Below are 11,569 nucleotides of genomic sequence, written 5' to 3'. Positions count from 1 at the left end.
TCCTTGAGAAATAACCAGATTCCTACAAGTGCCCCTCTTTCTAGGGCAAGAAGGTTGTGTGTAATATAGGTGACACCATGGGATTTCTCACTTAGTACCCTTGTTTGGTGAAAGATAGATTAAACTCTATAATGTCTATTTGCCATTCAGCTTATCAGGCAGGACTAGTCAGTTTATTTTAAAAATTATGAAAGCTAACTGAAAATGTTTGAGGGTTGTGTGCCAATGTTATAAACATTGGACTTTATAAACATTGTCTCATTTGTTCGTCACAACATGACATGAGGGAGAAGCTATGTCACTGGGAGGGAACTAAGCTGAGCAGCTGGATGGCTTTCCCAAGTTGTATACTATAATTCTGGGAAAGAGCAGGAGGAGGACCAAGGTCTGTTTCAATCCATAATCTGAGCTCTTAATACTTCTTCCTTTTCTCTAGCTTCACAGTTTCCTTTGACTCCTCTCCTAAGTGAACTTCCCATGGAACACTTGAACTCAGTGGGTGTTTGTACACCTTTATGGGAACTGCTTACCCAGAGCAAACCAAACTCTAGGGGCTCTGGGCGATAATGCTATGGATGTCAACCAAAAATAGCTTACCTAGAAATCTCATTTCTACCCAATTTATATACTGTGGGTGGTCTAGGGGGGGCAGTTAGGAAATGAAAGGACGCTGAGAGAAGGCACAGACATTTCTCTTGTGGGGAAGGTGCTGTCCCACAGTAGATCATGGAAATAGTTGATGCAGGGACGTGGGCTCAGGTGTGAAAGAGATGTTCCCCTAGCCCACCTAGGAGCTGTGGCTCTCAGCCTGGGATATGCCAAGATCCAGACGCCCTAAGCCCCAGTGTGTGTGCAAAGCAAATCAGTGCTGATACGTGGAGCCCAGAACAGAGGTCTCAGAGAAGCATTCGGCTTAGTGTTAGGAGAGAAAGACCAGCAATGCCCTTTACCAACCCAAATTTTCCAACATGAAGGCAAGAGAAAAACCAACACTTACTCAAAATAACAGGCAAAAACCCATCTGATAAACCCTGCCACAATATTTTCTTCAAGTTTTACTTATTGAACATTCATACTAGTGGTTCTCAAATTTTAAGATGTAAAATTACCCGTGTGTGTGCTTAGTTGCTCAGTCGTATCCGACTCTTTGAGACCCTTTGGACTGTAGCCCATCATACTCCTCTGTCTGGGATTTTTTTCAGGCAAGAATACTGGAGCAGGGTACCATTTCCTTCTTCATGGTATCTTCCTGAGCCAGGGATTGAACCCACATCTTCTGTGTCTCCTGCATCACAGGCAGATTCTTTACCCGCTGAGCCAACACCTGGAGGGGGTGTGGTTATTAAAATGAATAGACCCAGATCCTTTTCCTGTAAAATATTGATTCTGTGAGTTTGGGGTGAGTTCCTGGGCTCTGCATTTCAGACCACCCCCAGAAGAGAATCTCATGTCCCTCATCAGAGAAGTAAATTCTGAGAAAATAAGCCTGAAAATCAGGAAAGTGCTGCAAGAGTTGATGTTCTGTGGGGTTATTTAGGATGAAGCTAATTAATAAGTCTCTAGGAATGCTTGTCTTTGGAGAATTGGTGATGGCTGACAATGCCTTCAGCTACTGCCAGTAAGTTTCTCGCTCTTCAACAAGAAAAACTTGTTCTAGGGAATCTCTGAGACAGAACCAAGGGTGGGGTGAGGGACACAGAAGCCCTCCCTATGTGGTTGAGAGGGCACACACCTGTGCCCTGGCTGATCTTAGCTGGGCAAGCCTCCCAGACACACTCTGCAGGAGGCAGGTCGAAGGACCCCTTAGCTTCGAGGATGATTATTCTCTGAGGGCTCATCGAATCTGAAGTCTCAAACAGCAGATCATTCATTCAACAGTCACAGGGGCCTCTTCTGGATCCATGCTGTAGCTGTGGGCCTTGCACACACTTTTCTCTCTTCCTGGAAGGCCACTTTCCCCCAGCTTTGCCTGGTTAATTTTCAGCTTCCGGACCTGGCCTCCCTAATGAGGCAGTTCCCCCACAATATGCCTTCCTGATATCATTAACCTGGGAAATAGGATTCCTTGATTCATGCCTGTCTCAGTTGTAAGCTCCATGAAGGCAGGGGCCAGACTGTTTTATTGTTATTTTTTCATTATTTTTAGCTCTGAGTCACTTATAAAAATAATTTGCTGAACTCCAGTTTTTGGAGTTATTGCTATATTTAGCAATGTACTAGTTCAACAGAGTAAGTTATTTTTCTGTTATAAATTATACAGCCAGTTGTATTGGAGAGAATATTTTAAAAGTTTTTGATTTCCGTGAAGGTTTAGTTGATTGGTTTTAATTTTTTAGGGAATTTTAAGGAATTTCAAGCATTTTAAGGAATATTGGATTGTTAAAAGCTCAGGATTATAGAATGGTTTAGCCTTTTAGAGTATATATCAAATATTCAAGAAAGAGTGATTAATAACCAGTAACCAAAACTTAGAGATTAGTACCCCAAATCTGACATTCATTCCTTTAAGTATTAAATTGCTGAAGAGGAATTTAGAGTAACTGAGTTCACATGAAATGCAGGGATCTTAGACACTAATTGCTAGTCATATAAAATTAAGGTAATATGCCATTTGAAGGATTGGTGAAAGAGTGTAAAAATGTTTAAAGAGGAATCCTAAATGATATTCAGAAAAATGGGGAAACTAAGTCAAGAGAAACAATCTCATCCTATGTGTAATGCTGAAATTTAAAAATTTAATCGCTAGAAACAAAAGTCTACCTTGCCACCAAGCAATTGTAAGTGATAGTAAGAGTGAAAGTCCCTCAGTCTTTGAGACCCTTTGGACTATACAGTCCATGGAATTCTCTAGGCCAGAACACTGGAGTGAGTAGCCTTTCCCTTCTCCAGGGGATCTTCTCCTAGGGATCAAACCCAGGTCTCTCGAATTGCAGGCAAATTCTTTACCAGCTGAGCCACAAGGGAAGCCCAAGAACACTGGAGTGGGTAGCCTATCCCTTCTCCAGAGGATCTTCCCAACCAGCCGGGGTCTCCTGCATTGCAGGTGGATTCTTTACTAACTGAGCTATCAGCGAAGCTCTGGCAATTATAAAAAGATTGTTAATTGTGGTTATATTTGAAAAAAATTAGACAGTTATGGAAATTAGAAGTATGCAGGTCAAGAAGCAACAGTTTGAACTGGACATGGAACAGCAGATGGTTCCAAATCAAGAAAGGAGTATGTCAAGGTTGTATATTGTCACCCTGCTTATTTAACTTATATGCAGAGTACATCATGAGAAAGGCTGGACTGGATGAAGCACAAGCTGGAATCAAGATTGCCGGGAGAAATATCAATAACCTCAGACATGCAGATGACACTACCCTTATGGCAGAAAGCAAAGAAGAACTAAAGAGCCTCTTGATGAAAATGAAACAGGAGTGTGAAAAAGTTGGCTTAAAACTCAGCATTCAGAAAACTGAGATCATGGCATCTGGTCCCATCACTTCATGGCAAATAGATGGGGAAACAGTGAAAACAGTGGCAGACTTGATTTTTTGGGCCCCAAAATCTCTGCAGATGGTGACTGCAGTCATGAAATTAAAAGATGCTTGCTCCTTGGAAGAAAAGCTATGACCAACCTAGACAGCTTATTAAAAAGCAGAGACATTACTTTGCCAGCAAAGGTCTGTCTAGTCAAAGCTTTGGTTTTTCCAGTGGTCATGTATGGATGTGAGAGTTGGACTATAAAGAAAGCTGAGGGCCAAAGAATTGATGCTTTTGAACTGTGCTGTTAGAGAAGACTCTTGAGGGTTCCTTGGACAGCAAGGAGATCCATCCTAAAGGAAGTCAATCCTGAATATTCACTGGAAGGACTGATGCTGAAGCTGAAACACCAGTACTTTGGCTACCTGATGAGAAGTACTGACTCATTTGAAAAGACCCTGATGCTAGGAAAGATTGAAGACAGGAGGAGAAGGGGACAACAGAGGATGAGATAGTTGGATGGCATCACCGACTCGATGGACATGAGTTTGAGTAAACTTTGGGAGTTGGTGATGGACAGGGAGGCCTGGTGTGCTGCAGTCCATGGGGTCACAAAGAGTCGAACACGACTGAGCTACTGAACTGAAGATTCAATTTTTATTTTCTAGCAAGGGAAAACTAAGGTACTTTTACATGGTTGTAATGCATCAAAAACTCTAAAATAAAAGGGCACATGTGTTCAAAGTTGCATAAATCAAGTCAAGAGGCTTATAAGGAATTGGCAAGATTAAATGAATGGCAGAAATTTAAATTCGATTTACATGTTACCATAAAACTGAAGTTTACAAAAAAGGATTTAAACCTTCGTTAAAATTTCTAAAATGCTAAAATGGTAGGTAAAACTAGAAATGAGCTTGGAAATAATGAAGCAACAGCATCATATACTGAAGCCAGTATTCATCTTAGGAAACTGACAAAAATAATCCTAGAAAGCTAAAGAGTTGACAAAAGTGTAGATGAGTTGAAGAAATCTGTATAAGGCCAAATATTTATTTAAAAAATAACTAAAATTTTGGGTAAAATATGACATTTTATGAATATAAAATTTGTCTATGAGAAGATTAAAGTATCCATAGGTTTTGATACGTTATGGTTCTTCAAAATGCTGTTATAAAAAGCCAATAAAAACAGACCAACTATGACTATCCTATAAAAATTGTGTAAGTTGTGTAAATAGTTAAAAGAAACTTGTTTTGATCATTACATTTGGTAAATCTGAAAAATTAGTGATTCAGTGTTTGATCATTTGATGGATTAATTTTGCAGGATTGATTTTTGGCTAATGAGTCAGTTTCTTTTCTACAGTTTCTTTTATTTACCGTTTCCAAAACCTGTTGCAGTGCTTGATATGCAGAAGGTGCTCAATAAACAGTGGGGTGAATGAAGGAACTGGGGGTGGAGGTGGGGGATGGGTAACATAAAGGCAAAGACCATCAGGGTTCTTGGTTTCAGGAAGCTTACCTTCTCTATGGAGTGGTGGTTCAACTCTTTTTCAGTTACTCTTTATATGACTATGGGGTGATTTCATCTTTGTGTCATACTTCATTCATTGGAGCAGGTTTACCCTACTGTTACATTTGATGTTTAAATGGAAATAGAATTTCATTCCACAGAGAGGTGAAGATCTTTTTTTTTTCTTTTTAATGTTTTTTTTTTTTTCTTCTGTCCCCTCAACTCGTCTCCTTGTCCATAATTAGAAGTGAAAGGAAATGAAGTAAAGGTAAACCCACCCCAAACTTAACAGAGTCAACAGATGACTCTAGGCCATGTAGACGGAGAGCCCGGCCCCTTGCGCACAGCCGGCGTCATCCCGAGCTTGTGGGGAGCGCTGTACAGTAAGAGCCAGAGGCTTTTCCTGTGCAGTGAGTTGGAATTAAACATGCTAATTTGAGGTCTCTTTCAAGTATTTTGTTTAACTCCATTGGCCTTTAATTCCTTTATATTGCATCATTTAATGTAATGTTATTTATATATGAAGCATGTTATGCTTATTAACCAATGTGCAAAAATCCAAAGTACAGATTTTCTGTAATGGGCTAATTACAGGACTTTAAAGCCACCTACTGAGTTTTGCTGAGCCTCACAACAGGTTCACTGAACTGGATAAATTTATTCAAACGTGTGGAAATGAACCCCATTCTATGTGCAACGGTACTGGGAAAACACACAAATTATACCTCAATACCAGTTTAATGGGTCAAACAGTGAACCTGAATACTGAACTTATCTACATCTTAAACTAGTGGGGAGGCCTGTGGTAAGAAAGGGACGTGCCCATTCAAGGGAGTTTCTCCCTGTTTGTAAACAGTGGTAATAAAACAACAAGCCTGGCAATTAGGAGCCAGTTCTCCACACTCAGGAAACAGAGGTGGGTTGCCTTCCAGTGACCTTTGAAAATACACAACTTTCATAATCCAACCTGAGTGGAATGGAGTGACGAAAGCTCGGCAAACACATCTCAAGCACAGCCCTTTAATCTTTTCTGTGGAGAACTAGAGGCGCCTTTTCTTGTGTCATGGTTTAGGAAGAATTCCGCACAGGGTGTTCAGAGTTAGACACACAAATAAGGTATAAATATGTGGTGGAATTAAACACTCCAAACCAGCTTTTTACCCCTGAGCTTGATCAAACCAACAGGGTAAGCTGATCATGTTAGTATTAATTCTTCATGAATCCATTCTTAAATGAATTTTTTTTTTTTTTTGCATTTGAGAGTTTCAGAGGACTTTATACTCAAACTTCATAGCACAATAATTAGAATTATTATCCATTATAAGAACATAAAAATTGGTTGGGGGTAGGGTTAGGAGAAGAAAACAGAGGCTAGATGGAGGTTTGAGAACCTTGTCAGGGACAGAGTTGAAAGAAAAGACCCTGCTATGTTGCATTATGACCAATGGAAGTACTGTTTTCCAGTAGGTAAGTAAACACACACACACGTGTATTCTTATATGATCATTTATATCCCTTAGCTGAAGATGGAAATAGCAACCCATTCCAGTGTCCTTGCCAGGAGAATCCCAGGGACGGGGGAGCCTTGTGGGCTACCGTCTGTGGGGTCGCACAGAGTCGGACACGACTGATGTGACTTAGCAGCAGCAGCAGCAGCTGAAGATGGACGTTGCTTTTATTATTTAATAGATTCCAGTAGTAGATCTATTAATTTTGTCATGAAAGGGGAAAGAAGGTCATTTCCAAGCCTGAAAGAGTTCCAGTCTTATCCTCAGGGCACCTTATTGACAACGTACAATCCACCCAGTGGCTGACAGTTGGGTGTTGATAACCTAATTCATGCCCATCTTTTTAGGGAGATGCTGGTACGTCAGCTCTCAAAGCAATGAGCCTGGGTTTTCAGAGCTCTCCCAAAGTGCCATGTATACCAATGAAAAGAGAGTTCTCCAGGAAATGAGGTGTGACGCAGGTCAGCTTCGCCAAGACTCTCGGACCAAGAAATAAGAATTTAAATATGAAATACTAAAATTTAACACATGACTGAAACAAAATAAATGGTGTACCAGTGAAAGCATTTGAGGTAATTAATCAATGCTGTGTTTGTACATATCATTAAATATATTATACTCAGTTTAGATTTGATTTCTATGCTCCTTTTATAAAGAGTTAAAAGAAAATACATTTGAATTCACGCTGATACCGAAAACATGCTCCTAGTTTCTAGTTTTTTTTTGGATTTCAAATCATTTCCATTAACAAACAGCTATTTGCCCTCTAATAAAATATGTCATTATGCTTTATTCACATCGCACAAAAGAATCACTGAAAAATCGCCCCAATGATGGCCAATAATTACACATTTTGCTCCTGTGCTAGCGATGAAGAAATCTGTTCATTGGAGAAAGCAGGTGCTGGGGCATCAAGCTAATAGTCAATGTGAGCCATGGTAATTAGCCACTGAGATTGCTAAAATTAACAATTAGCTAACATGCAATTCTCTTTTTTGCAGGCTGCAGTTTACTTTGTATAATCCTTGCATGTTCTTAGTAATTATTCTGACAGCTTATTATTTTTATTTTTTCTGGTTTGAACACAGCTTTAACATTTGCATTGGGCAACCCAAATGTTCAACAGGCAGGGACGAAACAACTGCTTGACTAGGCATTTTTCTGAGGCCACATTTGGTGGTTTTCTTAACTTTTCCTGGTTGGGGAGGGGAGTGGTTAGGGGTGAGAGCTCTGATTCTTTCACAGCTATTGTCTTCTCCCCTCAGGCCTTCCTCCAGGGCAGCACACACGGCATCCAGAAGCTTTTAGAGGGAAAACTACCCAGTCAGCGGCAATTTAAACTTGAGGGGAATGACTCCAGGGATGAAGTGCCACAGTCAAGCTAGTCAAAACATCTTCTTTTCATTCTTCTTCCCTGGAGCGTGTCTTTGGTTAATACATTCGCTGCCCCCCACATGATACCCTCCATCTCCCCTTTTTGAGGGAGAAAATGTAGCATCCTGTGTGGATTGTTCTTGTCGGGGGCTATCAGTTTAGTCGCTCAGTCGTGTCTGATTATTTGCAACTCCATGGACTGCAGCACTCCAGGCCTCCCTGTCCATCACCAATTCTGGGAGCTTGCTCAAACTCATATCCATCGAGTCGGGTGATGCCATCCAACCATTTCATCCTCTGTCATCCCCTTCTCCTCCTGCCTTCAATCTTTCCCAGCATCAGGGTCTTTTCCAATGAGTCAGTTCTTCTCATCAGGTGGCCAAAGTAGTGAAGTTTCAGCTTCAGCATCAGTCCATTGAATATTCAGGACTGATTTCCTTTAGGATTAACTGGTTTGATCTCCTGTTTGGGGGGCTATACACTGAGGTAGTATTATTGCTGGAGCCTTCCAGTGGAATAAGTCTGATGAAGCCTCAGCCTACATGTGAAAGGAAAAAGAAAAATTAAACAGCAAGGGAGTGATTTGTTTTCAGAAGACTTCTGGGAGGTGAGATGTGATGAAAGCTCTTGTAGCATTTAAGTAAGATAAACTGTGGCAACAACTTCAGCAAACTACTCTTCCAGACTGTGTTAGTTTCCTATTGTTGTTCAGCTGATAAGTCGTGTCTAACTCTTTGCAACCCCACGAACTGCAGCACGCCAGCCTTCCCTGTCCTGCAGTATCTCCCTGAGTTTGCTCAAACCCCTGTCTATTGAGTCAGTGATGCCATCCAACCATCTCATCCTCTGTCGCTCCCTTCTCTTACCCAGCATCAGGGTCTTTTCCAGTGAGTTGGCTTTTCTCATCAGAGGTCTGGAAGGGGTCGCACTGGGCTAGAATCAAGGTGTCACCAGGGCTGTGTTCCTTTCCTCGCCTTTTCCAACTTCTAGAGTCTACCCACACTCCTTGGGTTGTGTCTCTTCAGAGCCACATTTTCTTTCACTGTTCTTCGGTAGTCACATTTCCTTCTGACCATGAGTGGGAAAGAGTCTCTGGTTTAAGGATCTACATTATTACACTGGGCCCACATGGATGAGCCAAGATCATCTCCTCATCATAAATCCGTAACTCAGTCATATCTGCAGCGTTTTTTTTGCCGTGTAAGGTAACCCATCCACAGGGTCAGGGGACATCTTTGGGGGGGGGGCATTATTCTGCCTGTCACACAAACCCATGCAAAATATACATACGGTAGTTAAGTTTCTATTTCTCTACAGCTGTGAGTCATTGCACATTTAATGTCAGGGAACTGGATTATTGAGGAGTGGTGGGCGTTGGAGGCCGGGGGCAGTGGATTTCCATGGCTTTCATAGACAATAACTCTGTATGGCCCTTCTGTGCCAGGTGTCTTAACTAACACAGAACCAGCATAGGCCAGGCTTTGTCCTGTCCCTCCCTCCTAGGCTCCTGAGTTTGGAGGGCCTTTTCAGCCTCTTGATAAGAGGGCTGCCTCTTAGAGCACGGGCATGGCCAGGCTAAGAGCTATCATCATGTGTTCTGTGCTTTATTATGGTGTTGGGCTGTAACACGCTGCTTTACTGTGTGAATGAGTGACATGGATTGCTGTCCACAGAAACTCTGAATACTAGGAAGAAACACCACCCACTGTAGCCCTGACTTCTAAAATGCAGTGATGGGAGAGGCAAAGCTCTGGTGGAAGTTCAGGCCATCCAAGATGGCTGTTCTCTTGCTCTCTGTGCATCCCTCCTTTCCCAGAACCTGCTTCACCTACATCCTGCTCACCTGACTGACCCTTACCTATTTGCCCCTGCCTCAGCTGGTGATTATCCTAGCTTTAGCTCAGAACTCTCCAATGCTTATCAAAGGATTGGTGAGGTGGGGGGTGCAGCTTTCTGGTTTCCACGGTAACTGATGCGCCAATCTGATATCAATTTCCCCAACTGGTAACCTCCCCATGCTACGAAGAGCGAGGACGGCCACCATGTTCTGCCCACAGCCTGGCCGCCAGCAGCACACAGTGGTGGTGGGGGGTCGCTTCAGGACTGCTTCCGACGTATAAGCTCCCCCTAAGTTTTAAACCACTGATATCTCTGTTACTGGTGCCAAGCTTGTTCTTTGATCTTGGAGCTGGGGAAGGACAGGCCTGATAGACGTTCAGGGTGCAGCCCAACAGGCGGATTTCTGGGAAGTGCTGAGACCTCATCTGTGTAGGGTATGACCCGGTTGTTGGGGCTCAGAAGGGCTTCTGCAGACATGAGGATAAGCCTGGGGAACCGGACCTTGGGGCTGGCTGTGGGCTGCAGAGGCTGAGGAGGGCCAGGCTTTGGAGGAGAGGTCAAGGAGGTGAGCAGTGGCAGAGGCTGGGGCCAGACTTGCGGTGGTGAAACATAGCAACGTGTTGTTTGTTTAAACGGGAGGAAACTGGAATGAGCAGAGTCTGCCCAGAAGAGTGAAGCAGGCAGGAGTCAAACATCCAGAGAACAACCTGCTACCGAGTTGAACTGAGGTGAGATCTCACCCAGTCCCAAATGTTCCTGGTCAGGCAGCAAAAGAGGTGGGGGGTCTGAGATGTGCCTTGGCTTAAGAAAATCTCTCCAAAACAGAAACGCGTTGGATTTTTTGCTTTACGAGATAATTCATCAAATTGGTTGTTGGTATAGTGAGCTCCTCTGGTATACCTGAAACAGAATTCTAACCACAGAAATTGTACTGCGCACTCCCAAAAGCATATCTGTTGCATAAAGTGAGCCTCACACACAAGCCAAGATTCTTGAAAAATAGCAGACCAAGGGAAATTTGGAGCCAGAGCTTAAGAATGTTTTGCTAAAGATTTTAAGGGGTTTGCCTCAACTTGAGAGACTGGCCAAGATATAGAGATGGTATTTTCAGTGGTGTAGCAAGGTCATCAGAATGATAGCAATAAAGCTGGGGAATGTGTTTAAGCAAATATGCGTTCTAATAAGGAGGCATCTCCCCAGAGGACTGTCCTTATTTCACACAAGAACAATTGTAGCTTCCGTAGAGGAGCTACACTGGCTTAGAGCAGGTGTACCACCTTCATTCTCCATGACCCCCACTGTTTTTTACTGCTGGCTTCTTAACAGTATTTAGTATTTAGGTTATTATTATTATTGATTTACAGATGCCAAGCCACACTGTGTTAGAACATAGTTTTAAGTTCCCAGAGGCAGGCCGAGTAGACTTGGGAATAGTACCTAGACTTCCTAGAATCGTACTCTGAAGCTGGTGTCTCTGGGTTGTGTGTGCACAGTATTGGGGTGAGAGTGGAGTGCAGAAGGTGGTTGGGTAGGCAGGGAGGGATATGGCAAGGGAGAGGCTGGTATTTAGAAAACAGTCATATATGCTTCTCAAGGGGCGAGGGCCTGTGCAACCCTGGGACTTGGGCATCACAGAAGATTCTTAAAGACAGGCTTCAGTGAATAAAAATTATTGAACCAGATGCTACCTGGTGGTGAGGGATAGCTGAGGAAAGGGGGAACTGTTAAGGGTCACTGTGTTGTTGCTCTTTAGTCACTAAGTCGTGTGTGTCCAACTCTTTGTGACCCCCATGGATGGCAGCAGCCAGGCTCCTCTGTCCTCCACTAACTCCCAGAGTTTGCTCAAATTCATGTCCACTGAGTCGGTGGT

General features: G+C 42.8%; 1 pseudogene; it reads right to left on the bottom strand.

Annotated features, from left to right (window-relative positions):
- LOC104985271 overlaps positions 1–1,838 on the bottom strand; it is a 4,148-nt pseudogene extending 2,310 nt beyond the window's left edge.
- Positions 1,839–11,569: the final 9,731 nt, after the last annotated feature.

Source organism: Bison bison, unplaced genomic scaffold, assembly GCF_000754665.1.
Source record: "Bison bison bison isolate TAMUID 2011002044 unplaced genomic scaffold, Bison_UMD1.0 scf7180017864041, whole genome shotgun sequence".
Lineage (NCBI taxonomy): Eukaryota > Metazoa > Chordata > Mammalia > Artiodactyla > Bovidae > Bison > Bison bison.
The sequence above is the reverse complement of the archived record's forward strand: the minus strand, read 5'-3'. Positions and strand labels throughout refer to the sequence as shown.